At 39.4% G+C, this 27901-nt stretch overlaps 1 long non-coding RNA gene across 1 annotated transcript in view; it reads left to right on the top strand.

Moving 5' to 3' along the window:
• The first annotated feature begins 276 nt into the window (after positions 1-276).
• LOC118174508 overlaps positions 277-27901 on the top strand; it is a 126048-nt gene continuing 98423 nt past the window's right edge. Inside the window, exons 1-2 of the long non-coding RNA XR_004754670.1 lie at positions 277-399; positions 498-563. This is a non-coding gene — a long non-coding RNA (uncharacterized LOC118174508). The remainder of the gene's footprint in view (positions 400-497; positions 564-27901) is intronic.

Here is a 27901-nt window from a genome sequence, read left to right as displayed (position 1 = left end):
AATCAACTTAGATTTTCATAAGAAAAAGCAATAAGTCTGTCAATATATGCACAGTATTAACTTTAGCTTTTTAATCTGTATGTGGTTTTAAGTTATTAACTGCAAGGATTCATATTAAAAATATATAGGCTCTGGATTTAGAGAACATTCTCTTCATGCTTCTGTCACCAATGTGAATCCAAAGCAATTTAATTTGATACTAGCCAAAACTCCAACCAAGAACAGCTGTTGGTTTCTGTTGGTTTGCCAGACTGGGGTGTGGCTTGTTTGTCTCCCATTAAGATGGTCACGGTGCCTCACCAGAAACACAAATCCCAGTTACTGGTGGTAGACCTAGCTGTAAAACACTCTTCTGGCAGGAAATTAATGTATCCTAATGATGATTTCCAGGAGATTCAGGTGCTTGTACTGATAACCATTTTGGAGGTTGCATCTCTCAACCTCTTTCACACAGATACATGTGGTTATGTTGTTTTTTTGCTCCACATACTATATAGCTTCCTTTCTGTCTGCTGTTAAACTGGAGGAAAGTAGGAACTGCCATCTTCTCTGGAGAGCCAGAGGTGAGCTTATCTCTTTCTTCAATATGCAATAGAAAAGAGGTCTTCTTATTGTTTCGCTTTCTGCAACATCAGGTAAGTTTTGCTATAATACATGACTCCATCACAGTATGTTTCTTTATGTTCATAATCATGTTTTGGATGTATGTGTAATTTCAGTGAGCTCCTCCTGACTTCCACCACAGTAACCTGTACCCCTTTTACTGCTTCCTAAGTTATAATCATCCATTATAAGGCTGGCTTCCTACTTCTTTACCTTACTACAGCAATTTAATTTACCTTATTTATGAGTCAGTATACTGGGAACTGAATTCTGTTCCTTCTGGAACACTGACTGAAATGTGGTTGATCTCAGGATGCAGTTACTTTCTCTGGTAGGTCTCTGGTAGGTCTCTGTATTTGCTCTTTATCATGCAAATACACTAATATAATTAGTTAACTATACACAGGTCAGCCTGGAAGCACAGGCATGTTCTTAGGCTTGTATAAGACTTGTACTGCACAGCCATATTTAAATCAAGTGCAGATCAATAAAAATGTTTTGTTTTAGCTTATTAAATCTAGCTTCAGTCTCTTGAGAACTGTTGGTATGGAAGTAATGGTTCATTGACGATCTCACAACTCAAGTACAGGGCATGGCTATACATATCACACACCGTTTTGCAACATTTAAAATATTCTGTGTTGGTATGGTTACAAATGCAGGAAAGTTTGCTTAAGCTTTGCCTGTGAGAACTTCCAGGACATGATCAATGTTACTGGACAGTAATAATCCACAGTATACATCACATTGACTAACACATCGAAACAAGTGGAAAGTCTGAAATGTCAACTGTGAAAACAGTAAGCTTTTTGGTAGTGGGTAATTGTCACGTGTTTGTGGACTGCATGCCCACAAAGACGATGGTTGTGACTGTGTGACTGTGTAATATAGATTTTTAGCATTTTGTTTTTTCTTTTTTAAAAAATACAAAATTCACTATTTACATTTAGCTTGTGCTAAAAGCTTTTTTTTTTTTTTTTTTTTTTTTTTGTTTTTTTTTAAACTCACCAGATGAGTTTATGCACTAGCCTCTGGGTTTTGCACACTGTGGGAAAAGCTGTTTACTTTCAAAAAGAGCATAGGTTTCACACTTCATGACCAAAATATAATATGAATATTACATCTCCCAAAACCTCAAGTGAATAATATTATTAATATTTCTCCAGTTTACATTCTTTTCATGACTGCAGCACAAGGCTGGATGTGATTTTTCAGTCTTGAAACAAACATGGTAATAAGTCTATCTGGTCTGCCAAGGAATGATGCAAAATCCAGACAGTTCTTTGTACTGTCAAATGAAATGAGGCTATTTTGAATAGTGCTTAGGATATACAGCATATGGCATACTGCTGATTTTTCCTTTTGAAGGATCATATTGGATTTGCGTATCTGATGATATAATTCCAAATGCATCCCACAAAATACTGAAATTGCAACTCAACATGTTGTTTGAAGAGTTTCAGAATCATAAAAAGTTATTGTTTTTCTTGGTTCTGTTCCAGAGCTTCCCCTCTTTTATTAAAGCTAATCTCTTACCTTTTGACTAATTATAGTTGTTTCTAAAGATAACAAAAATATAAATTAGGCAGATTGTTTCCCATTTTTTACTAATCCAAGTACTTTGTGAGGTCATTCTACATTTTGCTTTTCATCCCCTTGCAGAACACGTTGACTATGGTTTCAGTCTTCTGACATTAGCCTTCAATCGAAAACCCTATCAATAACAGCAATATTCATAATCTGCTGGCCCATGCTCCCTGAATTTTTGGGAAATAGCTCATTGTGACTTTCTACAGTGTAAGTCCTACTGTTGGTACTGAAGCCTCTGATTGCCAATCACGTTATCATTTGAGGGGGTTCAAGAGAGCATCATTGCCTTATTGTTGCATGTTTGCCCATATGATCTAATTGTTAATCTTTCAGTGCACATATGAAACCATTGCTCATGGATTTGGGCAGTAAAAACAGATAATTGCTGTCTTATGTCTTCCATATCTTGATGCCTTATTAAGATTCAGATTTTTCTAGACTTGGCAAGGCAAACAAAAACGACATTTTCATGCTCATTGTATCTGTTCATTGTTCATTGTATCTGTTTCGTAATTTTCAGGATAATTTCATGTTGATCAAGCTGTCTTTTTGGGAATGTGAATGTGATATAAGATGTTCAAAGCTCTGCTATGAAGCAGAGTTTATTGATTAAGTAAACTTCAGATTTTGCTGTATCCTTTCTTCCCACCTGCACCTGTGGAGTTCCATATCTCCCTTGTGGTGGCATCACTAATCATCCAGTGTCCTTGTTCATCACTCTGGTATAGCTAGGAACAAATTGCTTCATAGGATTCATTTCCAGAGGGGTTGAGGAGTTGATCTGAATGCATGCTTGTCTTCTTTAATCTCAAAAACAAACAAAACAAAAGCAATAAATAAATAAAAAACTATCAGCTCAGCTGTTGTGTATATTTTGTTGTTAGAGAGGCAGTGGGCACCAGCTTAATAAACACAGTTAGGCACTTGGTTTGATCCAAGTCCTGTAGCTCTGAAATATATTGCACTGCTGTCTTAAATCACCCAGTATGTTCAAACCTTGACTTGAATAATGCACTTACAAAACAGATTAATCGCTTCATTTAGGTGGCCTTTATTTCTCTGTGTGCTATTTTGGGACACCAGGTATTACGCATGTGAACATTCCACCTGTGCTCTGATGTTATTGATTACAAAGTGTTTTTTTTTTTTTTTTTACTGTTAGCTCTGTGATCCAATATATATTGTGAACCTGCCCATCTCTTTGTTTTCTTACACAAATTTAATATTGCTTCTACAGTATTTTTCTGCTGTCTAATTTTCCAGTAACTCTTGTTTTTTATAGGCTAAAAAGTACCTCAGGGAAAAATTTTGTTGATTGGCTTTATATGTATATATATATATATATATACATACATACATATATATATATATGTATATATAAAGGGCTATTTTCGTTTTACAGTTTCTTCTTTTTTTTTTTTTTTTTTTTTTGTTTTTTTTTTTAAAACTAAATAGAAAACCTGTTTTAAGGAAGTTTATATTTGTTTTTTTTTTCTTTTTTTTTTTTTTTTTTTTCTGCTATTTCCTTAGGAATTTCCTGGTGATAAATATGTTGCATATGAAGATGATGTCTTTCATTGTATTCCTTTCTTCCCAAAGGCTTCATGTTCCTGAAATTTGAATGTAAAAACATTTTTTGTTGTTGTTTTAAATGTCTTATTATCAGATAATCCATATTTTTGTTTTATTCAATCATCAAATTACAAGGTGCTACTTCTTATTTCTGTCATTTCTTCACTGATCCACAACTGTATGACCTAAAAGCAAACTTCAATTTCAACATCTTCTAAAAATACTATTTCCTGGGTTCTGTTGCTACAGCTTCTGTTTGACATGACCTGCTGCTGTTATTCATTTGTTCCATTTTAAAGCAATTGCAGGAGCAGAACCCATTTTGGCCATGCACTGTCTGGAGGATGCACACTGCAGCTAGAGCAGTTACCAAGTGTGCAAATATTGGACAAATTCCAACCTGCAGGAGCATGAGGATTGATTTTTGACTGGATACTTAGAGGGGAAATAAATGACACTTTTGTAACCCTACTGCTATCTTTTTGGCTAATATTAAGTTTCTAATCTTAAATCTTGTGGGATTTGGGCAGGTTAAAGACATTCAAAGGGAAAATAGAAATTTTTACCCATAGTTGACATTTCTAAAGCAGGTTCTCAAAAACATATATATTATTAATGATTTTTGCAAGAAGCTTTCTTGAAAACAGTAACAAGCAATAAGAATATCAAACTTCAAAACATGCTGAAATTTTCTGGGGAAAGCTATGAGATTGCAATGGGATATGTGAATTTAGGCAACTGATACTGCAGTATAAACCTCTGTAACTTCAGCTGGCTCGCTTGAACGATCTAATTCAGGCTAACCTGGCAATGAATATGAGGCAATCTGAGCTGCTAATTTGTCTTGGCACTTCAGCCCATGGGAAGACTAAGGTGAGATAGAGATGACATCCCAAGTTAAAACACAGGTTGTGCTGTTCTTGATGCTATTTTAACTTCAGCTGATTGACATAGTTTTAGGGAAATATTTGTATTTTTTTCTTAGTAGAGAGATTTTGTAGGGTAGTCTCCAAACACTGTCAGCTACTTCTAAACTATTGCAAAAATATTTTTTAAATAGATAAAATGACTGAAATATATACAAATGAATCTGAACTGAGTAAAATTCAATGAAAGAGGCAATGTATTACTGACAACTTTGTTGAAGATGTGGGTTGGTGACAAAGCAGGTTAACTATAATGCATCATTTTCAGATAATCTGTACATCTTTGTGTCTTTTGGTTTTGAAGCTATACTGTTATTGTCTTAAAAGAGTTAAGAAAGAAACCAAAGGTTATTTAGTGGTGAAAACCATGACAACTAATGATGCAGGTAGACTGTAAAGCCGAGGTGTACTGGGTCTGGCTAGGATGGAATTAACTTGTCCATGTCCATGGGCAGGACACTGTGCTCTGTGGGTGGCACCTGCACAGTCTGCACCCGCTGTTTCAGCCAGTCCCTGTTCATGTCCTGGCCGTTGCCCTTCAAGGGTGGCACGTTGCCTGTCCTCCCTGATTTTTTCTCAGGGTCCCTGCATGTGGGTTGGCTGTGGTCTTTCACAGGTGCCACCGTGATGGTCCTCACCCATTTTTTTTTATGAATCACATTTTGTGGACTGGCCATTGTCTCCCACAGGTGGCACCACACTGATCCGCACCCTTTCATTTGTCCAGCAGCCTTGCCTTGGCTGTCTCAGGGACTGGGTGTTGTCTTCCGCAGGCATCCCCTTGACAGTTCGCACCCACTTGGTTGGTGGGCCCCCGTGCCTTCTTTGAAGCTGTCTTCCAGAGGCGGTACCCTGCTGGTCTGCCCCAGTTTTTTGGGTGGGTACCTGCTCTCAGGCCGCAAGTTCTCTTGTGCAGGAGGCACCTTGATGTTGCACCTTGACTTGTTGGGTTGGCCTCCATGCCTTGGATGGTATTTGTTTATCCTGGGGTGCACCTGATGGTTTCCTGCCCATTTTATCAGTTGACTCCCCTCCACTGCTTGGTGTTCATCCATCCTTGGATGTTTAGCGGGGGGTTTCCACTGGAGGTCCTCCGTGTCTTGGCTGTGCTTCCACTTCCTCAGCAGCACTCATTCCGCCATTCTAGGATGTTTGGTAGGAGGTTGTCATCAGAGGTCCTTCCTTTCTACACTGTGTCGCCTCTTCTTTGCGTGACGTACTACTCATCTCATCCTTCAGGCTGAGCAGGACAGCACCCAAAGGCTGGCGATCCCTGCCTGAAGCTTCCCAGCACCTGGGCTGCTCCAAGTCTCCTCAGCGCTCCAGGAGTGAGTGGTGGTCAGCAGCAGGGCTGCCCTATTTTATAGGGCTGGGGACAATGGTCACCAAGGCAATGGTGACATCAGGAGGCCACTCTGGTGGCATCACAGTGGCTTTCTGTGCTGGGTCTCCACGGTGGTCCACACCCTTTGATTTCATTGGTTGCTGTGCCTTGGCTGTCTGAGGGACTAAATGTTGCCTTCGGCAGGCATCCCCTTTACAGTTTTCACTCATTTGGTTGGTGGGCCCCCGTGCCTTCTTTGGAAGCTGTCTTCAGAGCCGGTTGTAGTGTCAAGGTTTTGGTAGCAGGGGGCCATAGGGGTCGCTTCTGTGAGAAGGATCTAGAAGCTGCCCCATGTTTGGTAAGGGCCCCACTGCTGACCAGAGCTTATCCAATAAGTGCTGTTATTTTCTACCTCTGTGAGAGCATATTTAAGACGGGAAAAAACAAAACAACAACAACAACAACAAAAAAAACGCTGCGCCACACAGCAGCTGGGAGAGTGAGAGGAGTGAAGAAAAGCCTTGCAAGCACCAAGGTCAGTGAAGAAGGAGGGGGAGAGGTGCTCCCGGCGCTGGAGCAGAAGTCCCCTGCAGCCTGTGGTGAGGACTATGGTGAAGCAGGATGTCCCCCTGCAGCCCATGGAGTACCACGGTGGAGCAGGGTTCCATGCTGCAGCCCGTGGAGGAGACCACGCAGGAGCAGGTGACCTGGCAGGAGCTGCTGCCCAAGTGAGACCCAGGTTGGAGCAGTTTGCTCCCAAGGGATGGACCCTGTGGTACGGACCCATATTTGGAGCAGTTCTTGAAGAGCTTCTGCCTGTGGGAAGCCCACGCTGGATCAGTTCAGCAAGGACAGCATCCCATGAGAGGGACCCCACAGCGCGGGGGACGAGAGTGACCAAGAAGGAGCTGCGGAGAAGCAGTGCTATAGACTTACCATAACCCCCATTCCCCCGTTCCCCTGCGCCACTTGAGGGTAGGAGGTGGAAGAGCTTGTTAGTACAATTTATTGCCTATTACTATCTCCCTGTTCTGAGTCTGTTTTCCCCGTCACAATAATTAATGTGTGATCTCCTTGTCCTTACCTCAACCTTTGAGCCCCTTTCGTCATGTTTTCTCCCTGTTCCTCTTTGAGGAGGGGAGTGAGAGAGTGCTTGTGGTGGAGCTCGGCTGCCCACCCAAGTAAAACCACCTCACCGGTACCTTGCTGGTCTGCCCCCATTCTTTCGGTGGGCACCTGATCTCAGGCCATGTGTTGTCTTGCACAGGAGGCACCTTGATGTTGCGCACCCACTTGTTGGGTCGGCCTCCATGCCTTGGATGCAAGTTGTTCCTCCTGGGTCCCACCTGATGGTTACGCACCCGTTTGTTCAGTTTGCTCCCCTCAACTGCTGGGTGTTCATCCATCCTTGGACATTTAGAGGGGATTTCCACAGGAGGTCCTCCCTGTCTTGGCAGTGCTTCCTCTTCCTTCCCACCTGCATGCATTCCTCCATTCTGGGATGTTTAGCAGGGGGTTGTCATTGGAGGTCCTCCCTTTCTACACTGTGTTGCCTTGTGTGACACACCACTGGTCTCATCCTTCAGGCTGAGCAGGACAGCACCCAAAGGCTGGCGATCCCTGCCTGAAGCTTCCCAGCACCTGGGTTGCTCCAAGTCTCCTTGGCACTCCAGGAGCGAGTGGTGGCCAGCCCCAGTGCTGCCCTTTTTATAGGGCTGGGGACAATGGGCACCAAGGGCAATGGTGACATCAGGAGGCCGCTGTAGTGGCAGCCCAGGCACCATCACAGTGGCTTTCTGTGCTGGGTCTGGCTGGGATGGAGTTACCTTTCCCTACAGCAGCCCATCCAGTGCTGTGCTCTGCACAGGTAGCTCGAGCAGCACTGGTATCACACCAGTGTTGTGTCTGCTGCTGAGCAGTGCTGGCACCGCATCAGGGCTCCCTCTAAGTCTCCCAAGAGCCAGCAGGCTGTGGGTGGGCAAGTGATGGGGAGGGGACATCACCAGGGCAGCTGACCTAAACCAACCAAAGGGATATTCCATGCCATGTGGGGTCACACGCAGCAATAAAAGTGGAAAATGGATGAAGAGGGGAGGGGTGGGCTCTCATTTTGAAAACGTCTGTCCTTCCAAACAACAGCTGCATGTGTTGGATCCCTGCTTCAAGGACCTGGTCAAGCATCACTTGTTCATGGGAAGTAGAGAGTAATTTCTTTCCTCTTCACTTCCACATGGCCTTTGCTTGATTTTGTTGTTTTTGTTTTTGTTTTCTTTTTCTTCTTTTCCCTTTAGTTTAATTACTTAATAATAGGTTTCCCTTAATAATTATTTTTCCTTTAATTAAATTATCCTTATCTTATCTCAACCCTTGAGCTTTTTCTTTTCTTCTCTTCCCCCTCCCCCCCCCTCCCCCCCCCCTTTTCTGAGGAGGGGGAGTGAGAGGGTGGTTGTGGTGGAATTCAGCTGCCTAGCAAGGTAAAACCACCACACGAGGTCATATCAAAAAGTGATGTCTCTGCATTTATGATGGAGATTGATTATGAAGTCCTTTGTGCATACATCCTAGAAATTTGAAAATAATAGATAAAAACAGTGGTTCTCCATGACAGTGTATTTTGGTGATCTTTCTGTATTTAGTGACATTTAGGCAGTACGAAAAATATTGGTAGGCTTCCTGTTTCTGCTGAAACAGGAATGTTTGCAGAATTGTTTAATGAAACTTCTCACATTTATAGTCACAGATCACCTGAAAACTCTTTATCTTGATTTTTGTTATTGATGACTCTTCTTAGTTTTGCTGTTATCTACTTAAAAAACACAAATCTGAGGGACAATGGCTGCATTAACTTTGTAGAGCTGCTTTCCATGATCTACAATTCAAAAGAAAATGCTTGAGAAAGTTCCAGGGACTATCCTGTGATAAATATTGTTATAGATGATCCCTTAAATTCTCAGTTGGTTTAGTCAGGTGAATATAGCAGTTTTAGTGTTTCCCTGACCACACGCTAGTCTGACTATGTATGGATTGTGAAAAGAAATGCATACAGAAATCAAGGGAACGAGCTGACAGAGTGGGCAAGCAGACACTCTAATGGACCTGACTTCCCTGCTGTATGCAGCAGAGGTCTGGATGATGGAGGCAGAAGCCACCTTGCAACTGTAGAAGGGAGGGAGGAGTGAAAGCTGCAGAAAGCTGCAGGACCTCTACTATGAGAACTGTGGCAAGAAAAGGTGATATTCTACAGGCAGAGTTCTAAGTAAATGCTTCCCTAAACTGGTGTCTGTTATCCTTGTGCAACATGAATGTGACCCCCTGAAAGTCAAGATTCCTCATTTACTGCCAATTAACAGCATATCACTGAATAATCTAGGTTGGAAGAGACCTCCAAGATCATCCAGTCCAACCTCTGACCTAACACTAGTAAGTCCTCCACTAAACCATATCCCTAAGCTCTACATCTAGACATCTTTTAAAGACCTCCAGGGATGGTGACTCAACCACTTTCCTGGGCAGCCTATTCCAATGCCTAACAACCCGTTCAGTAAAGAAGTTCTTCCTTATGTCCAACCTAAACCTCCCCTGGTGCAACTTTAGCCCATTCCACCTCATCCTGTCACGAGGCATATGGGAGAATAGACCAATCCCCACCTTGCTACAACTTCCTTTAAGGTACCTGTAAAGTGTGATAAGGTTGCCCTCTGAGCCTCCTCTTCTCCAGGCTGAACAATCCCAGCTCCCTCAGCCGCTCCTCATAAGACTTGTTCTCCAGACCCCTCACCAGCTTTGTTGCCCTTCTCTGGACTTGCTTGAACACCTCCATGTCCTTCCTGTAGTGAGGGGCCCAAAACTGAACACAGCACTCAAGGTGTGGCCTCACCAGAGCCGAGTACAGGGGGACAATCACTTCCCTGGCCCTGCTGGCCACAATGAATAAGAATTATGCAAGCCAGGATGCTGTTGGTCTTCTTGGCCACCTCAGCACACTGCTGGCTCATATTCAGCCGACTGTCGACCAATACTCCCAGGTCCTTCTCTGCCAGGCAGCTTTCTAACCACACATCTCCCAGCCTGTAGCTCTGTTTGGGGTTGTTGTGCCCCAGGGGCAGGACCCGGCACTTGGCCTTGTTGAACTTCATACCGTTGGCCTCGGCCCATCGGTCCAGCCTATCCAGATCCTCCTGCAGAGCCTTCCTACCCTCGAGCAGATCGACACACACACCTAACTTGGTGTCGTCTGCAAACTTACTGTGGGTGCACTTGATCCCTCATCTAGATAATCGATAAAGATGTTAAAGAGGACTGGCCCCAGTACCAAGCCCTGGGGACTCCACTAGTGACAGGCCTCCAACTGGATGTAACTCCATCCACCACAACTCTTTGGGATGGATATGTATATATATATATAGTATCTATATGCATATATATAATACTTGATTAATACATTCAATTATCTCTATATTATATAGTTTATAACATCTAGATCTATACACTTGTAAAGAATTCTCACCTCCATTTAGCAAGATAAGAGGAACGTATGTGTATATCCAGTATTTGTACTGAAAATATCTAAATTATTTTTTTCTTAGAGTTCAGCTAGTTTTATTATAATACTGTTTCCTCAGAGCAGCTGTGAAGAACTTAGTGTAAAATCTTTATTTATTTATTTAAAGGGTTGTTAACTGTGTCATGATTACAGTATGCATACTGCTTATAGATAGCAAGAGAATTATAGCTGTTAAAAAGCTAGATGAGAGACAAACAAACAGAAAAAAAAAAAGGCCCAGTACCATCCAAACAAAAATAACCCACAAGAGGAAGAAACAGGGCTGCTAAAATTCATCATATCTATCATCTTTCTAGTACTGTCAAGGTGCTGAGAAATTTCTACCAGGAGGAAACACCTCCACAATTTATGTCAGTCTACAACATGAATCAAGATATGCTGAAATATTTAGAAAGTAATTATATTTAGATTTTTGTTTCCTACTTAGCCTTTTCTATTCCTATTTTGAAATTAGCAAGTTACTATATATGGTTCTAACATCTCTAAGTGTTTTTCTGTAAGCCTAAAAATTTCTGTTGCACAATTTTAGATATTTTTGAGTCTCATCTATGGGTAATTCTTTTCAATTCCAGTTATCTGATTAAACAATCCAACTTTGACATTTGATAGTGTATGGTTTTGTAAACTACTGAAGAATTTACTCTTTATCTGCCCAATACTAACGTTAGGAAAAATGCTGTGACAGGAGGTCTAGTTGAGAGAACTGGTTTATATTGTGACATTAGAGCGTAGAAATGGTGGTAGAGTATAAAGTAACTCAGGTGTTGATGACTTTTGCTAAATAAACTTAGATTTTCTGTGAACTCCGAATAAAGTCAGCCTTATTGTTTGACAGCACTTTAAACATACAACTGTGGCATGATGACATTCAGCTCAGATGGGACTGTGTAAAAAATATTGACTCTACCTTTATTAATGCTGTACTGAAATGTACTTTGCACAAGAACTGTTTGAAATTAGTTCAGTTTGCTCCCCTACTGTAACATATGACATTTTTCTAATTAGGGCAATGTTTAATTTACTGTCTCATGGCTTTTTGAATAAATATAAATTGTCATACTAAAGTGACAGGTGTAAAACCCTGGGTAGCTGTGTTAGAGAGGTTAATTTGCTCTTAATCAAATCAGTTCTGCTTCACTTTCTCATGGGGAGTGAGAGATAATAGGCCTGTTTAACTGGAGATTAGGCAGCTTTTTCCCTGGAATTCCCAAAGGGTTCACCTGAGACTTATTGTGTCATATCCTCTATAAAGATATTTGAATACATCAACATTTAAAGATATGTTGCATCTATTCACAAGGGTATTGCATCACCTGCTTTTGGTTCAGCAGCACCAAAAAGGCAGCTAGTACCAGAATATGCTAGAGGAATGTGATCTTGTGGAGAAACATGACATATCACCCATGTAGGGACCCATCCATGCCCAATGAGAGAACATTCTCAGGTTCTGAAAAGTAAGAGGGACAAGTTTGTTTTTTTTTTTTTTTGGTGGTGGTGGTGGTTTGTTGTTGTATTTGTTGTTGTTTTTTGTATTATTGAGCTGTGAAGGGGAGAAAGGTCATCACCCCATTGTTATATTTTGTAGTGAGGAAGATGTATATATGCACTGTTCTGAGAGCTGATAAAAGAGGTAAGAGAAATAAATGAATGAGCCTGCCAATTTGTAGGAAGTAAGTACAATGTAGGGATTCATCAAGGGAATGTGTAAGCATAAATAAGAAGTTTGGTTTGTAGGATCAAAGGACTGAGGCTTTGTGCCAGAAGGCCTATTGCTGCAGTGCATGGAATAATTTGATGAGAAGGGGGAAACGCTGGTGAGACAACATGAGCAGCCTGCCATGAAGGGTGCATAAGGAGAAAGTTGTGTAACGTCAAAACTGCTGAACTAATTCAGGGAGAGAAGAACAGAAATTTTGTGCACTAAGAGTAATCTAGTGTGCGGAGGAATGTCTGAGGCTACAAATGACAGTGATGGCAGTTCAATTTGCCCATTACATCTGGAATAAGAGTTTGGCATGGAATTTGGGGTCAAATTGTCATCTTATTTTCATGACCTTCAGTGTAAATGGCTATTTATAAATAGCAAGTGATATAAACTGGTGTTTGGACTGAAGTTGTGACACTCCTCATATTTTTTGTTTTTAAAGAGCCCCATCTCGTCTTTTGCTAGCAGCATGGACAATGAAATAACCGTGCCTGTATGAGAATAAATATGTGTAGGAGCCAGAATTATGAACTCCAAGTTCTTGTGCCGGTTGTGACTGAGACGAGGTAGCTACTGGTTGGTCATTTACAGCACAAAGGGATGTAATGTGAACAAAGGTCTTTGCCTGTCTTTGTTCTGCTTCAACATCAGAACAAAAACCTCTAAATAGCATTGATTTCACTGGGATGTAAATGTAAATGTGTACCGAATTTGGTTTTCGAATTGCTACACTGGGAGAGAAAGGTATACCTTGACTGAATCTGTATATCATGGAAAAAGCAGGAAAAGGGGATAAACTGCATGCAGAGTTCTCAGTAAATTCCTCCCTAAGCAATTCCACATGAAGAAAACCCACCTTATCTTTAATAGTTTAGGATATAGGAAATTATTATTGCTTTTTAAGTTCTTGGCCATAGGTGAATGCTACAGTAAATAAAGTATTGTTATTGTTTGTGTGTGTCTTTTATTCCTTGGCTATAACATGCAAAAGCAGACTCCCACCTGTGACTTTTCTATTTATTTGAATGAGTTTTGTGTAAGCCAAATACTCAGAGAAATTTGCCTTTTTATTTTTACATAACCTATAATGTATGTAAAACAAGCAAATCCTGTGACATGTTTAGAGTACTATATTCTGGATGCGCTGGGTAAAATAAGAAGGATAGATACTATCGCTCTTCTATTATTTATGGACTATAAAGTCTTTACAGTGGCATTGACAAAGGGTTTATAGTCAGTACACAAGCTGGTTATACCATAAATTGTAATGTTATATGATAAACTGGAAGTTTATAGCAGTAGTAGATATCAAAGAAAAAAAAAATGAATTTTGTTCTGAAATAATCTATCATGGGACAGAGTTGCTACATGTTTAAATATTCAACCATTTTTGTCTTCATTTATTTTGAAGTTACTGATAATTCATGTGCTACAGAAAAAGGATTTATAGGTTTATTTAGAGACTGCTGTGGGGGAGGTAGGAATAGGCCCTTTAAAGTCAAGAACAACACAATCTGGAACGGTAGCTGAGAAACTCTGATGCAATTAAATTGATTCAAATCCTTGCTTTCCAGCTCTAGAGATGGCAAACAGAGCTGTTGCTAAATATTTGGTCTGTTGCTACAGGGCCCCCAACAATGCAATAAAATAGTTGGATTACTATTTCTAGGAATGTAAATGGAAACTACTTACAGAAAAAATGTCTTAAACATAATTTAATTGCTTTGAGTTTACATAAAAACTAACAGCAGTAAAATGTCAACAAATGTTAATTCCCCTTCCTTTATGAATCTCACTCACTCCTTTAGTTAATGATTTTGTAAACAAAAATATTTAGTGTTTACTTACAACACTTTACATTTCATCTTAATATTGCTCTTTGCATTTTTTTTTCACCATTGTAAGAAACTACTATGTATTAAATTGTAATTCTTTATTTGAATTTGTATTTTCTCATGGTTCTTTTCTCCCTTCAAAGAATTTCTGGTGTATAAGTACATTAGTGATTGAATGACACTACAAACATAACTAATAATTTGCAGGTAAAAATAATATATTTTAAAGCTTTTGGAACTGATTTGAAATACAAAATGTACCATAGGAGTTGTCAAGCTTTGAAAACTGATCTGCTGTTTTAATTTGTGATATGCTCAAGATGTAAAGGGTTTTTGGAAGCTTAAGAACTGATAAAAAATAGAGGGAGGAGAACAAAATTCTATAGAATATGAGTATCTTCAAATTGTTATTGGTGGTGTAGCTGTAATGTCTTGGTAAGACCTAGGGGGAAAAAAAATAAAAAATAAAAAAATAAAGTCTCTCAAGTTTGGCAGTGTGGGGAAGTATGGGGACTCTGTACAGGTGTATCAGATAATAGCATGCAATCCAAGCAGACAAAACAGCATGACCAGAGGAAGGGAACAGAAGAGAGCAAATGGTTAGCCTGGTACTACAGAGCACCCAAGTAGCAGGGCTCTTTAAGGCCCCTGATGGCCTTAATGACTTTCTGCTTTGAGGCAGAGAAAGGGAACCAGCAGTGCTGGCCTCTGCTCCTCTCCTTTTGTGAAGGCTGTCCACTGTGCATCAGGCTTCAGCAGTTCCACAACAGCCCCTGATCCTCTGCAGTCAATGTCTGGTTGTTTTAATGGTGCCAAGCACTGATTTCAGTTCAAAATGGTTAAGGCAATTAGCAGTGGCTGTCTACCTTTATCAAAGTTTCCATTGTGCTCTCTCTCTCATTTACTGCAAATGAGCAAGTCCTTAAGTCCTTTTTTTTTCTTTTTTCTTTTTTTCTTTTTTCTTTTTTCTTTTTTCTTTTTCCTCTCCACTTTGAGTTTTGTCTGAAGGCTCACATTCCTACTTCTAGCTGGCATATATTCTTCAGAGATGGCAGTATATATGTTATGAAGGGAGAGAGGCTTTAAAACCTCTTCAACAGTCAGCAGAATGGCATGAGAAATTATGTTAGGGGAGCAAAATATGAGCAATATTTTGATCTCTCCCTGTAGCCAGGGGCCCAGGGTCTGAGCGTATGTGCAGCACGTATTTGGCTTGTTTCCAAGCCCCACTCCAGTGCAACTAGATAATGAATATGTAAGAAAGGGGAAATAGGGATATGGAGGTTTTTGTTGTTGTTTCTTTTTTTTTTTTTTCAAAAGAAATATTTTTGTTTCTGGAAAAAAAAAAAAAGTAACTGCTTTCCCTTGAAATATGTATCTTGCAGTGTGTACATAGTTAAAGTACAATGCTAAGCATGAAAAGAAGCATCTCCCCAAGCCATTTTTCCCTTATTTCTTGAGTTCTTTTTCATGCAATATAACAGTTTTGAACTGTACCATGTAGCAGTCAAGTGACCTTGTTTGTTTTAGTTATGCCAGAGGAATTACTTGAAGAAACTTCAAATAAATAAATAAATAAATAAATAATGGCAATCTGGGGTTAGATTCTCCACCTTCTATAATTTTTGACACCACTGCTAAGGGAGTGAAAAGTAGGGATTGGTAGCATTTCCCCATTTGCAATGGTGTAAACAAATGCACATTATAAGACTTTTGACATCTCTGTCACTAATGTTTTGAATATGAAATAGTTCCTCAGGAATTTCAAATAGAGTTTTATGGGTGCTTTGGCCACTGTTCCATCCCATAAACCCTAATAAAGTTGACATTAGAGTGTACAAGATAGGTTCTTTCAAGATGGGCATGTATTTTAGTCTTTATGGTCGCCACGGCCACTGCAAATCAGCACTGAATATTCACACAGGGAGAAATTTATCATTTAGCCAGAATACTTGTAGTGAATTATAGACAATAGTGTGTGTGTCGTGGAGGGATAATGATGGGAGAACAGCTCTATTGCAGCACTGCCCTGCCCTGCCTCTACCCTTCCTCAGGGCCTAGGCCGCTCTAATGAACCGTAATTGTCCTCAGCAGCCTCACGAAATGGAAGAAGTGACAGTAGCTTCTCTTTGTGCCTGGTCAGTAAAGTGACTGAATGGTCAAATTACTGTTGTGTTACTATATGAGGTAATTGTTGATTCCTGTGAAGTACTTGTAAGTAGTTCCTATCTCATAAAATCTATGAAGAATAGTCATAGATCTACACATTTCTAAAGATTCACAAGTTATTCAAGTTCTATTTAATCATGAATCTAAACCATTTTAATATGAAACAATTACTTGGGTGGTAATGGTAATTGTTCCTTTTTAATTTCCTGAGTGCATTTTTGTGTGAACGATGCTAGTACTAAACTCTCAGTATTTACAGTCAATAACTAAAAATGTGTTTTTCAGTTGCTGTGATAAACACTAAGTTGTCAATGAATCTGTGCTGTAAAACTTCAATTTGAATTCTTTGGCTTTGAGCTCTCCCTTGTTGGTGGAAGTTTATGTACATTAGTGCAAGGCACAATATTGTTTTTGTAGTGCCTAGCTTGTGTCTCTGGTGCAGCCTTGGTTGTCCTTCTGCTCTCAAGGCAGAGTTCATGCAAGGTGGTATGAGATGTTTCTGGATGCCTATGTAGAGTAGGCTATCTTTTGAGCCAGGAACAATGCTTAAAGATCTTGAAGGATATTATTTCTGCTGTGGAAAACTGCCTATTATGTAAGATAACCAAAATTTTTGACACCTTCCCAGTGTATGCTTGCTGAAATGCTAGTTGTGAGCATAGGTATTTTTAGCTCTGTGCAATGCTTTGGTGTCTGGTAGTTTTATCAAGCAATCACACCCATATTTTCTAGACAGCTAGACATATCCCTGAGTCTGAACTATTAAAATCTAGCTGATGTCCTGTTCTAGTCAGAATATTTTTCCTAATAAGTGCAGCACAGTTTAAATAGTTTTTGTTTGTTTGTTTGTTTGTTTGTTCGTTTTTGGTAATGCAAACCTGTACTAAATTTAAATTGAGGTGGGGAGAATTTATTGCATTCTCATCACATATTTGAAGCTTGTCTACACTAGTGCATCTTCAGAAAGAAAAGTTTGACAGTCTGCTTGTTCAAGCCTTGAGAGCACATGTGACTTCACTGCTCCAGGGTGCATCATCTCCCAGAATGTTGCAGTGATGTCTTTCAGTTCTGAGCAGAAAGATGGAAGAATCACTGCAGCTGCACAGATGTACAGAGGGGACTGCAGAGATGTTCTCTGCAGGGGGCCTGCAGGACCCCTGCTCTATATTAAGTGTACAAAGCTGGTTTTAAGACATTTATTTGAACACTTTCTCTTTGAAAGGTTTTTAATTTTTTTTTCTTCAATTTTATTGTGTAAACTGTCCTTCCTTCCTTCCTCAGGTTTTAAATGATAGAGCCATGAAATGACCAAATGAATTTGTTCCAAAATGGAAGACATGCTTCTTTTTCAAAACTGCAGTATACACAGAGAAATTTATTTTTAGGGACAAAATTTGTTTGACAAACCAGATTTCTCAACACACGGCTCCTAGACTCTGTATGAGTAAATAAATGATTCTCATACATGAATCAGTCTTGCTCATAGTATGGGTAAAGTGGTTATGGATGCAGGTGGTTTCTGAACTTCTTACTGTGTAGTGTGATATTAAAGAGACCCAGCCTAATCCTCAAGAATGAGTGGCAGCATAATGTGGAGTTCAGCATCACCTCTGAGTAGCAGGGAAGGAAATTTAATACTCCACAGAGGCTGAGTGGTCTGTGGTCAGTTCATTGACTCATGTTGTTAAATTCTGTACAGTTCTTTATTATGTAGCTTATACTGTTAATTTGTCATCTTGGTTTTGTGGTATATTTCTTAATGTTATGAATGATTCCTTTTTTTAAAAAAAAATGACTAAATCTCTAAAAAAAAATAAAAATAAGAAACGCTTGTAGTGCAGATGTGTGAGGGTTGGCCTACTATAGTGATCACAAAATCACAGAAAAGTTGAGGTTGGAAGGGGCCTCTGGAGGTCATCTTGTCCAACCTATCCCCTCCCCCTGCTCAACATAGCCTCATAGAACAGGTGTCCCAGGACCATGTATAGATGGCTTTTGAGTATCTCTAAAGAGGGAGACTCCACAGCCTCTTTTGTTCAACCACAAATTCCAGTAGCAGTCATCCATACAGTAAAAAAGCATTTCCTGATGTTCAGATGGATCATCCCGTGTTTCAGTTTATGCTTGCTGCCCCTTGTCATGTCACTGGGCATCACCGAAAAGAGCCTGTCTACGTCATCTTTGCACCCTTCCTTCAGGTACTTATATACATCATGGTGAATTCTCCCATGATCAAGAATTATCAACAGTGACCTTGCAATGATGTTGGCCAGCTCCCTCAGTACTTGTGGGTGCATTCCATCAGGGCCCCTGTACATATATGTATGTCATGTTTGCATAAGTATTCCCTAACCTGATCCTTTTCTACAAGACGTATCCCTTCCTTGCTCCAAACAGGACTCACACTGTGAGTCCTGTTTGATATTTGACCTACAACTATCTTTTTAACATGTTGAATAAGAAATAATTGAAAGCATGAGATTTGAGATGTGTGCTGCTTACATTATCATTATAAAGATATATTGGCTTGCTTAAAGAAATTTTCATTATAATGCTGAAGTTTTCAACTGACAGAACACAAGTGCCTAGTGTTAGTACTTACGATATCTGATTTATAGGTAACCCTAACAAACAATCCTATAATCTTCACGTTTGAAGATTTTTAAAAACTTAGAGAGAAATGTTCCTCATCATCTATGCTATCCTGCTGTCTGAGGCAGAATGTAGATTTTGATTCTATCCATATTTTACTCATTAGTAGAGGAAGCGTGTTCCAAGTCCCTCTTGAGTTAATAACTTTACACCTGTCTGGCCTCAAACATTGATGAAGGCATGCTTATTCCTGTGAAGCAAGAGGTAGTTATCCACAAGGAAGATAACAACCAGTGTCCTGTTTGATGCTTGAATAGGGGTTGGAGCAGTGTTGAGGTCTATGTGATACCCTGTGTGACACTGACTGTCCCAGAGCTGAAGGTGAGCATGTGGCTAGCCAAGGACAGGGTTCCCCTTGCTATATCATAACTCTCTTTTAGCCTATTCCCTGGGATGTGTAGGAGTGAAGGCTTGTAGAATTGTTGCCATTTATCTGCCTGTTTCTTTCACTCTTAGTCTTTTAACCCTGTCAAAATATCTTCTTTCCGAAGTTTGAGCTAGACCCCTCTCAGTTATTTACCAAAGGTCTTGGGAGCCTGGACAAGTCCCTTCTGACCAGAAGCTAGGCAGTATTATGCTCATCTGTAAAAAAGGGCATGAGTGAAGACCAGGAAACTACAGACCTTTTAGTTTAACCTCAGTGCCTGGAAAAGTTATGGAGGTGTACTGTCAGATATTGAAAGGCAGTTAAGGAAAATAGCAATTATCAGGCATAGTCTACATGGGTTCATGAAAGGAAAGTCCTGCCTTTATAATTTGATCTTCTATGATAAGGTCATCCAGTTGGTAGATGAAGGGAAGGTGGTGGACATGATCTTTCTGGATTTTTGTAAAGGCTTTGATACCATCCATCACAGCATCCTTCTGGACAAATTGTCCAACTGCGACAGGTTCATGACATAAACAGGTTCATGATACAGTGAGCAATGAACTGTCTCAAAGGTAGAGCTCAAAGAGCTGTAGTGACTGGTTGGCAGCCAGTCACAAGTGGTCCCCAGGGCTCACTTCTATGGCCTGGTCCATTCAACATTTTTATGGATGCAGGAGTTGAATGCATCCTTAGTAAGTTTGATGATGATACTAATCTGGAAGGTGCTGTTAACTCTCCAGAGGAATGAGAGGCCTTGCAGAAGAATCTAGATAGGCTGGAGCAGTGGGAAATCATCAATGACATGAAAATCAATGAAGTCTCTGTTCCCAGGACAGGGGTACTACTGGACAGAGCTACAGATTAGGAGATGAGTGTCTAGAGAGTAGATCAGCAGTAAGGGACTTTGATGCTTGACAGCAGGCTCAACATGGGGCAGCAGTGTGAGCTGGCAGCCAAGAGGGTAAACCATGTTTTGGGAAGCATTAAACGCAGAATAGACAGACAGTCAAAAGAGGTGACTCTCCCCCTGTAGCACTGGTGCAGCCTGATGTAGAATATCATGTATGGTCCCCAGCTACACAAGATAAAAAGAATGTTAAGACACTTGAAAGCCTCCAGAGGAGGACAACAGAGTTAGAATAAAGGCTGGAGGGCATGTCCTACAAGGAGAGGCTGAGGACACTTGGTTTGTCTAGTCTGAAGAAAAGGAGGCTGAGGTGGCCTCATGGCTCCACAGCTCCCTGAGGAGGGGAAACACAGAAGGAAGTGCCGGTCTCTGTTCCCTGGGAACCAGTGATGGAACACAGAGGAACAGCGCAGAGCTGCACCTGGGGAGGGTCAGACTGGGCATTGGGAAAAATTTCTTTATCATGATGGTGGTCAGCCACTGGAACAGGCTTCCTAGGGAGATGGTTGATGCCCCAAGTCTGTCGGTGCTCAAGAGACATTTGGATAATACCCTTAATAGTATGCTTTTATTCTGCTTAACCCTGAAGGGCTCAGGCAGTTAGGCTTGATGATCCTTGTAGGTCCTTTCCAACTGAACTTATTTATTGTTTCAAAGACAAATGAAGTCCTGTAATTTGGTGACAAGCATCTAGTAGAGGAGACTGAGGAAAATTAGTCCTGGCTGCTACCAGTTATTTTACATGTGAGAGAATTGCTAGAAATGGCTCAATAGCAGAATGATGTTCAATCAAAAGTGACAACGAGCTTGCAACACATGCAGGTTTTTTGTCTCAATAACTTCAATCCTTCAGTGTATATATTAGAAATCTAGCCCATAACCTTTGCAATTTGTGGTTTTGGTCTCATACAATCGATATTTTTTTTTAGTGTTTTGGGATTTTTCAGTCTGTCCTCACCACTTTGTTGTATTAAGTGTTGCATTGTTTGGATAGTCTCCAACCATCTCTCTTTCTACCTTTTCCATCAGTTAAGAAAATGATAACATCATTTTTTATACTACTGCTTTGCGTTAGGGTTTACAGTCTACGTGAATGAAGAACTTGCTATGTGAAAGCTAAAATAAAGGAAAAGAGAAAAAAAAAAAAAAAAAAAAAAAACCACCTCTGCAATAACTAAGCAAGTTTAGCTAATTATCTACTTTGTTGTTATTCACTACTCAGTATGTCTGCATATTTTTTTGTTGCCCAGATCACCCAGAGATTAAAGTAAAGCTTACACATAAATAGATAATATTTCCCCTGTTCTGTTGTGCAACTCCCTGCAAGGCAGAGGAACACGTATGTGCATATTTTATAATACCACTGAGCCCACGTTTTTCATTCTTTTTAAGTCTCAGTAGGTTTATGTGGCTGTGACCGTTGGGCCTTTGATCAGCCTTGCTGTTTGAAATTTCAGAGTGGCTAATAGCTTCCTGTTAGTGAGGGGGAGGAGATGAGCACTGAAGCTTACAATCACAGTCAGTCACTTGGTGCACTCCTGAACCGAAGTGTTTTTGGGTGATTTTTAAAGCGGGACTTTGAATTCAGAGTTTGAATTTTGCAGTAGTGAAATCTCAGCACAGAAATGACAAAATTTCTTAATGAATTAACGGTTAATGAAAGGAACTGGAGAAGTGAACAGAACCTAAATGTTCATAGCTGTTCTATTCCACTGGAAAGTATTGCACACAAACATGTTGATCTGTGTAAGGAAGGTCTGTATTTGTCTTTATTTGGAATCAGGTACTATTGAAGAACAGGTGAACTTCCTGTAACCCTCCCTAGTCTGCACTCAGCCTCAAAAAGAGAATAAGTGTTGTCCTTAATGCTGTTCTGCACCATGCCATAACTGAGAGGTACAAATGCAAATGCTGGAAAGACTGAGAAATCCAGGTAATGGTTTTAAATATCATGAGATAAGTCAAGTATGAATGTAGACTTCTGGATGCACCGGCAGTGTTTTATACATGCTGCTGGTTTTGAGAGTTGGTGTTGGTCTTTTTCTGGTAGAAAACAAACAAATAAACCAAAATATATAGCGGGTGGCCTGTAAATAAACAAAGAGAAGTCAAAAGTGTAACAATAGGGAAATAAACCAGCCCACAACTAAATGTTTGTTTCACATAAAAAACATAGTAATAGATTTAGTGATATACCATGGGACTTACAGAAATGAATTTATTACATAACTTGTATCCTGGTATTAGAAGCCCAGTTAATAAAGGTGTAAAGTGAGTTACTGAAGTAGAAGAAATGAGTCACATAATTGAAATGTTAGAAATCAATAGTTATTACTTATTTAGGAGGGATCGAGTATGCATAGAGGTAAGTAACTCCTGTAAAAAATGTGTTGTTAAGTAAGAGATACTGAAACAAAATGATCTTGAATGGTTATAGATAACCTTCTAATCAAATGAAGTAGTAGTGGTATTTTGTTTAATAGCCACTGGATTCCAGAAGAGAACTGGATAATCACTTTCCTACACTTTCTTTGATATTTAAGGTGGAAAAGATACAGCTGGGAGAACTTCAGTTTGAGAGAGAGACGCTGGAGACTGAATGCTGTAAGAAGTAAACCATGGGAATTTTAAAATACCACATGCCCCAACTATAAAACTATTTTATTTGGTACAGTGAAAATTTGTATTAATTTTCCTAACTAAGGACTGTGAAACTTACTATAGAGCTAAACGTTGCCAATTATCTAGCATTATAGTGTAATTCTGAGGTATATTTGATGTGAACAGTCATGTATTTTCGTAAGACTAAATGACAGTTATGAATTAAGAAACAGAGCTTGGACCATGCTCTCAGGATGTGTACATATTGTTCAACAGTGACATTAAAAATAGTTGTGGATCTGTGCAGTATGACTATCACAGAATCACAGAATTTCTAAGTTGGAAGAGACCTCAAGATCATCGAGTCCAACCTCTAACCTAACACTAACAGTCTCCACTAAACCATATCCCTAAGCTCTACATCTAAACGTCTTTTGAAGACTTCCAGGGATGGTGACTCCACCACCTCCCTGGGCAGCCTGTTCCAATGCCTCACAACCCTTTCAGTAAAGAAGCTCTTCCTAACATCTAACCTAAAACTCACTATGATGGGATGTGAAATGAGTTGTTGCAGTCCAGCATGTAAATGCATTAGAGAGGAATCCAAAGCAGGTGTAGACGTCATGTTATGTTTGATCGGTGTGATTCAGAAATACCTCCTTCCATTTAACTTTCCTGTTTGAGAATGGTTTGGTTGGGTTGGGTTAGGGTGTTTAGGGTGTGGTTTTTTTTTTTTTAAACAAAATTCAAGGAAACACTGAAAAATATGCCAGACATTGCTAAATCTTGTATCTAACTGTGTCTACTCTACATCTGAATTTAAACTATCGTTCACAAGTTGAAGGTATGAAGTTCTCTGGAAGGCCTAGCTAGCCTTCCTGGGCAAACATGAGTTTCCAGCTTTTCAGGAAGGATGCTGAGTCAAAGGGGAAAATGGTGATTATTTTTTGCTATTGTAAGAAGGCTTTTGCTGTGTTTCCCCCAAGGTCTCTACCAGGAAAAGGTTTTTTCCTCTTGGCCTGAAGCTGATTTTCCATTAAAGCATTTTATTATTATGAAATCTTAAACAAAAGCCAATAGAGTCTCCAATATCAGTGAAACAGTTTTGCCAAAGAGCTTCTTGGAGACATTTCTGTTTTAAGACCACAAATTGATGGTAAAGATACAGGCAAACAGAAAATAGATGGAAGATCTTCAGAAGACAGTGTTCAAGAAATCCACAATTCTCATTATCTCCCCTCAGCAGTATATCCAATCCATGACTGTCAGATGAATTGGATCTTGCATTGCAATAGACATTATCTACCATATGGAAAAAATGTTCAGAAGGCATCAAGGAGTACTCTGAGAAAAAGAGCATCATTTAAGGAATGAGTAGCTGCTGACTCACCATAAAAATAAACAAATAAATAAATAATAAAAAATAAACCTGCGGAGGCTGCTAGTTTACATATAGTGATACTTAGCATTTGTAAATACTGCCTTGTATCTACAGACAGCTGTGCAAACATCTAATCATAAATCACTTACACAGACAAATTAGTTCTGTTAGCTACTTTTTACTCCTCCATTCCTAAAAAATATAATCCAATCTGTAGTCTCAATTTAACTTGCTCATCTTTCATTGTAGTTTTCTGTCAGGACAGAAAAAGGGAAGCAAAAGCCCTGGCATTTTCCAAGTTGCTTTGGAGAGTAAAGTATCCAACTCCTACTGATATAGCAGAGGTAATTTAATATAAAATTGCCTTGGAAAGTCACTACTTTTAAATTCATTTTAAATCTTACCTACTAGAGATGGGAACAGCAATTACTATGTTTCTCACACGTAAAACGTTTATTTGCCACTAAGAGACAAATTGTGATGTTTACAAATGCCTCACAAAATGTGGGGTATGGAGTAGGGGGTGAGGGATACAGACAGGAGACACCGAAACCCTTGGTCTAGATTTATGCTTGCATTGTTTTGTAAATATAATGCTTGGCTTTTCAGCCCTCTTTCTTTCCTATTTTCCAGATGACGTAAGTAGAATCAGTTCTTTCAAGTCTTTTTCATGACATTTAATATAACCTCAGACAAATGAGTCTGGAAAGATGTAAAATAAGAGCAATATTTGACTACTTTTCTGTAATTAACTCAAAGTTCCTGTCAAACAGCTAGAAACAAAATAAATCCATTTCAACACAATCTCCTCCAGACTTTTCCTAGTCATATACCTTAAAACTTCTCTTCATAGTTTCTTTATCTTCCTCTGCTCATGTATAAATAAATAATTATTTTCAACAATAAGTGATTGTCAACACCACTGAGAAATCAGAATCCATGCCCCTAGAGAGAAATGGAAAGGAATAGCTTTCTCGGAAAGATAACCAGGTTAGAACAAACTACCTCCATCAGCTCTTTAAGCCAGAGTGTTTGTGTGCAGCAACTAGTACAATATAGGTCTAAAGTAAAATTACATTGTACATTGCAAAACATGGCATTTCAAAAAGTACTTAGTGTTCAGTGCCTTTGACCTAAGACTTACTGCCAGAATTGATTAGGCTAATGGACTTTAGGGAAACAGTAATCAATAGAGCTGAGATTCCTTGTTTCACTGAATGATTTTGAAGTGGAGACTTTGTCAGTGCAAAGCCCTTGTTGACTTCTTCCTCTCAATCTCATTGTGTTGTGCAGAACAGTGCAACTGACCACACCTGTTGCAAGGAAGCTGACTTTACCTCAAGACCAAGGGGACTTGAGAGTGTCCTTTGTTTTAGATAAACAGCCACAGATAGTTGAATGGATCAGCTGGTGCTGTAAACTAGTTGTCTCTGAGTTCATTAAAAGATCCTGAATGTCCCCCTAAATTAGCCAGAACAGCATGGAGGGAACAAATAGGTGGCTCAGCCCAACATAGAGTATAAAAATTAAGGTAGCACAAGTATTTTGAAGAGAGCACCAGCCTTGAGCTGCCTTCAACTACATATTCCTACCCAGCATCATGATAGTGAGTGGTGAGACTGGTAATGGGAATCACATTTGTACTGTGATCCATCTGTGTGTTGTAATTGCTATATTGTACTTGTATAGTGTTTTCAGTACCTAGCTGTATCACTTTTCTAAATCAAAGTCCTGTGTAACATCAAATATCTTCCAATGAATTTGATTTTGGTATTGAACATCCTCCGTGCATGGAATACCTAAAAAAGAGCAGTGTCAGAGAGTATTGGACTTTGACAAATAGGCAGATGTCAAATCTTTCACAACAAAAAAGCTCATGTGAATGCCCCTTCTTTGCTCCAGACAAATTCAACCGTATGAATTAAAATTATCTTTGTAGGACTGAAACACCTCTCCTGAATCTGCTGATCTAGATGTTTTGTACTGGAGAAATGGGCATATTCATTATGGAGTACTACAAAAGATATATACAAAAACTTGCCCCTGGGATGGAACTTGCCCTAATGGAGCAGGACATGCAGCAGGGGCTGACTGGCTGCAAGCAGGCTTGCAGAAAAGGACATTTGGTCCTGAGCATAACAAATGAGGCTGCAGCGTACCCTTGTTGCAGAGAATGTCAACTGCTTTTAGGGCTGTGATAGCAGGAATGTAGCCAGCACATCGTGGAAAGTTTTACCTGCTAAGAATGCATCTGGTGCTGTCTGTGGATTTGGGCCCTGCACACAAGAAAAACACTGACAAATCAAAGTGAGTCCAATGTAGGGTTACCAAGGTTACCTGAGGGCCCAGAATAGCATAGGAGGAGAGGCTGAGAGAGCTGCATTTGTTGGGAGACACTGGATCTCTACCTCTGGAGATATTAAAAGCTCTAGCACTTTCTTCCAATCTACATTTTTGTTTAATTCTAGAATGGGTTATGAGGCAGTTAATATATTCAGCCAATGCAGGCGTTTCAATGAAATATTTGTTTGTATCTTCAACCAACTACATATTTTTTTACACTTATAACCTATTCAAGTCCCTAATTATTTTTAAAATAAATTCAGTTGGGAAATAGGGTTTAGAGTTTAAGTTACCTAGAGATTGGAATGGTGAAACAAACAAAATTAATGATTGGCATTTATTATTAATATTATTATTAATATTTTGCTATTATTAATAATATACAAATCAATAACTTTCTTTTATGAGGATAAAAAACAAGAAAAGCTGAGCAATGCAGTGTGTATAATAATATATATATTGTATAATATTGTATATTATATATTGAGATACTGTATGTCGATATCATCTTTGACTATTGTTTCTTTATTTCTGTAAACCTCAAAACACCAATAGGGTGGGCAAACTATTATAATATTATGGCCTCTGTCACTTCTCAGTAAGTTCTGCCCTTTGAGCTTGAGTATGTACTTCTTGAGCAGCCCTGATGCATTTGACTAAGCATCAGAATTTCTGGGTTGGATTTCTGCCTAAGCCATGAGTTTTGTACCTTCTTTTTATTACAAAATGAAGATTAAAAACAATTTCATGTGTTTCTGAAAATGAAGCCTTCAAAACAAATTAATAGCATATAAGATAATGTATGTATAAATGTGTACGTTTGTGTATAAATATGTAAAATCCATAGTGTGGAACACTAAAAGTAAAAGGGTCACAACAAGGGAGAAGGCTATCAGAAGTAGGGTGCGTAATGTTTTACAGTAGATATCAAAAATGTATCTTGACTGTAGTCCATTTACTTCTTCATGGGCAGACGTTGGTAATAGACTATTTTAATACTTTTTCAAAGCTGCCTAGGAAACCGAGCTACTAAGCCATAAAGGGAATGTGTAAGTCCCTAGAAGACTTCCTTTCTTTTCTTTTATAAATATGTAGGGGGAAAAGCAAGATAAAAAATACAACTTCAAAGATAGATGTAAAATAATTTTCCTTTATCTATTATCTTGCCTACTGCAATGAGCTAAAGCACTTTTCTGAATGTTATGGAATTTAACGTTAAACAAAAGCAACAAGAAACAAAAAATCTGTTCTAATTTCCGTCTAATTACTTGCTCAGAACCAATCAAGATGCTAGTCTAGGGAATTGAAGACAGCACACAGATTCACATTTAACTTTTTGCTTTTACACACAAAATTCGG

The sequence above is a fragment of the Oxyura jamaicensis genome, chromosome 14 (genome assembly GCF_011077185.1).
Source record: "Oxyura jamaicensis isolate SHBP4307 breed ruddy duck chromosome 14, BPBGC_Ojam_1.0, whole genome shotgun sequence".
Classification (NCBI taxonomy): Eukaryota; Metazoa; Chordata; class Aves; order Anseriformes; family Anatidae; genus Oxyura; species Oxyura jamaicensis.
This window is presented reverse-complemented; position numbering and strand designations above follow the sequence as displayed.